Genomic DNA, 3,580 nt, shown 5'->3' on the forward strand with positions numbered 1-3,580 from the left:
GAAAAAGTGTGATCGGAACCTAACCTCAGAGTGACTTATAAAGTGAAACATGTAGATGCTGCGTGATGGAGTGCAACATAACCCTAGAAGTGGGTCACTCGGCTCAAGCACTGACTCCGTTAGGCAACCTCTTAAATACTCTATGTTCTCCATTGCTCTAGCCCAGCTTTATTCATTCCCGAGATTATGCATGTACAAATAAGAATCAGCTTGTTAGCTAGGTAAATTTATTTTAGTTGCTTATTGGTAGTTCAGTGGGAATGTGTACCCTTTAACATCCAAATTGGAATTTTTAAAGGGATATTCTACATGAGTATTTTCAAGTTTTTAAATTTTATTATTATAGAAACAGATTTCATGTATTTCATAGATACAGTTCTAAGAAGATAAGCATACTTCCCTCCCTTTCACTCTCCCTCCCTCAATCCCCCTCCTATATTGTTATCTTTCTGATTTCCCTAAAAAGAGGTAAACACACTAATATTTTGGCCTGGCTGAATTATATTTCTCTGTGTATTCCCCTACATGATCATAACTTTATATTATAAAGTACACTTATGTGTTTTTTCAGAGAATATAGACTAAAAACATAATTTGCAAGTGCTAGCTTGAGAGATTTAAAAATATATTTGAAACCCAAGGGAGATAAAAAACAATATTAGGATAGTCCATTATTTGACCTTGTAACTTTTATATAAAATTATCAATCCTACTTTTAAAAAAACTGCTAATATATACTTCCTAATAAGTGTTTTTAAAAGAAATTACAGGCTCTCTCTGTAGGAGCATCCTTAAATTTTTGATACTTTTCTAGCCACACATTTATATATATATAAATATATAAGTCTATATATACATATAAGTATATTTAGAGCATATATACATTTGCACATGTTGATTCCACATTGTTAAATCCTATCAATCTTTCCACCACTAACTTAGATACACTGTGCTGCCTGAAATGCTCTTTAGAATCCTCCATTACAGTTAATTAATTATTCCTATAGAATTTCTTATCTAAATTTTAACTATAATCTCACTTTTCCTCAGATACTCAGCTCTGTTTGTCTGTCATGGTGACTTGAGGGCAGAGTTTTTTCATGTCCCCAATGGATGGAAAACATTACATTTATCTTCTTTTATCTGTGGGTGATAGGATTCAAGGCTTCATTCTATGGAATATTTCAGAAATTAGGGATAGTAGCAAGCCATATATATATGTGTGTGTGTGTGTGTGTGTGTGTGCAATTTTAACATAAATATATGTACATTATATACATACACTGTTTATAGAAATACATATTATATATTTATATATAAAGTATATATTTTATAAATATATATAAAGTATATATTGTGTATATATATTTATATATAAAATATAAAGTATACATTTATCTATAAACATATATAAAGTATACAGACACTTTTAATATATTTTATACAAATATGTATATGAATATATGAATAAATATGAAGCACATATTTTATATAGATAAGTATATACTGTATATATATTTATGTAAATATATAAAAATGTATATAGATAGACTGTGTTTCTTCTTATACACATACATGACTATTATAAAGTTGAATTTATAAATTTGGCATGGTAAGAAATTAACAATACAGAAAATGTATAGAATGAAATTGACATTTTGTGATTTGATTATTTTACACAGCCTTCTACTGTTGGGAAAAGTGCTTTTTTTTGTACTATTTGTACTATTTTGTAGTACTATTTGTACTATTTTGTACTATTTGTGGAGGGTTAAGCTCATGATTATAAAATAAACGGAAAAATGTCACTGTAAAATTGAAAGAAAAAATAAGAATGGAAGGAGAATGCGGGAGGGTGGAAGTGTGGTCAGGAGGGAGGTTAGAGTGAGAGTTTTCACTATGCTCCTCAATCTGTATATATGAAATACATGAAATTTGTTCACCTTATATTAATAAATTATTTTTTGACAGGCAGAGTAGACAGTGAGAGAGAGACAGAGAAAGGTCTTCCTTTTTCCATTGGTTCAAGGCGGAGTGGACAGTGAGAGAGAGACAGAGAAAGGTCTTCCCTTTTCCATTGGTTCACCCCCCAATGGCTGCTGCGGCCGGCACACCGCACTGATCCGAAGCCAAGAGCCAGATGTTTCTCCTGGTCTCCCATGCGGGTGCAGGGCCCAAGCACTTGGGCCATTCTCCACTGCACTCCCGGGCCACGGCAGAGAGCTGGACTGGAAGAGGAGCAACCGGGACTAGCACCTGGTGCCCCAACCGGGACTAGAACCCGGTGTGCCGGCACCACAGGTGGAGGATTAGCCTATTGAGCCGTAGCACCAGCCAATAAAATTTTTGAAAGAATTTTTTAAAAATGTATGCTTTAATAAGCATAAAGTATATAAACAGGTAAGCTTATAGAGAAGCTGACCAAGATACATAAATTAGGAGATGCAGGAATTCATCTAAATTTTCTATATTTCATTATTTTTACAGAATATTTATTAAAATTATTTAATATACAATTTGTCATTTTGGGAGTCCTTTACTATAAAGACAATTCTGTCTGATGACAAGCAGCAGCTACAGCAGTTACTTGGGACTTCCACATTGGTTAAATTCCATTTCTTTTTTTTTTTTTTTTTGACAGGCAGAGTGGACAGTGAGAGAGAGAGACAGAGAGAAAGGTCTTCCTTTGCCGTTGGTTCACCCTCCAATGGCTGCCACGGCCAGAGCGCTGTGGCCGGCGAACCGCACTGATCCAAAGCCAGGAGCCAGATGCTTATCCTGGTCTCCCATGGGGTGCAGGGCCCAAGGACTTGGGCCATCCTCCACTGCCTTCCAGGGCCACAGCAGAGAGCTGGCCTGGAAGAGGGGCAACCAGGAAAGAATCCAGTGCCCCGACCAGGACTAGAACCCAGTGTGCCGGCGCCGCAAGGTGGAGGATTAGCTTAGTGAGCTGCAGCGCCGTCCCCCATTGCTTCTTGAGTACAGTTTTCTGTCTGTATTTCTGAGGTAATTATTTAATGATTTCGGCAGTGTCCAGTGGCCCCTCATACATCAGCTAATATGGTGATTTACTTCCCTTAGCATGCTGTTCAATTGCAGAAGTTTGAGATGGTAGTCCAGCTGATCTCAAAGCTTCAGACACATTGGCTTTAGGATTGTCTCTTCTGTCAGGGAACCTTATTAATGGGGTATGTGGTTTGACTACCTGAACGACCTGGCTGGCAGACTTACTTCCCGGGCATCTTACTGCCCATCGTAACCCCAGGAAGGGCAAAAGAATTTAAAAAAAAGAAATTAACAATAACGAATAAAATTGAATATTTATAATGGTGTAGTGTAACAATAGTTTTTGTTAAACTTATGGGGGCAAGTGTTTGGTGCAGAGGTTAAATCATCATTTGGGATGCTTGCATCATCCCATATGACAGTACCTCCTTTGATTATCAACAAAATCACTTCTGATCCAGATTCCTGCTAATGCCCACATTGGGAGGCAGCAAGTGATGCATATACTTGTGTCCCAGGCACCCAAGTGGAAGAACCAGGCCGAATCTCAGTTCCTGGCATCTGCCTGGCTCAG

At 37.0% G+C, this 3,580-nt stretch overlaps 1 pseudogene; it reads right to left on the reverse strand.

Annotated features, from left to right (window-relative positions):
• Positions 1-2,583: 2,583 nt before the first annotated feature.
• On the reverse strand, positions 2,584-3,274 carry LOC100352751 (alpha-ketoglutarate dehydrogenase component 4 pseudogene; annotated as a pseudogene).
• Between the last annotated feature and the right edge of the window lie 306 nt (positions 3,275-3,580).

This window comes from Oryctolagus cuniculus, chromosome 11 (assembly GCF_964237555.1).
Source record: "Oryctolagus cuniculus chromosome 11, mOryCun1.1, whole genome shotgun sequence".
NCBI classification, from domain to species: domain Eukaryota; kingdom Metazoa; phylum Chordata; class Mammalia; order Lagomorpha; family Leporidae; genus Oryctolagus; species Oryctolagus cuniculus.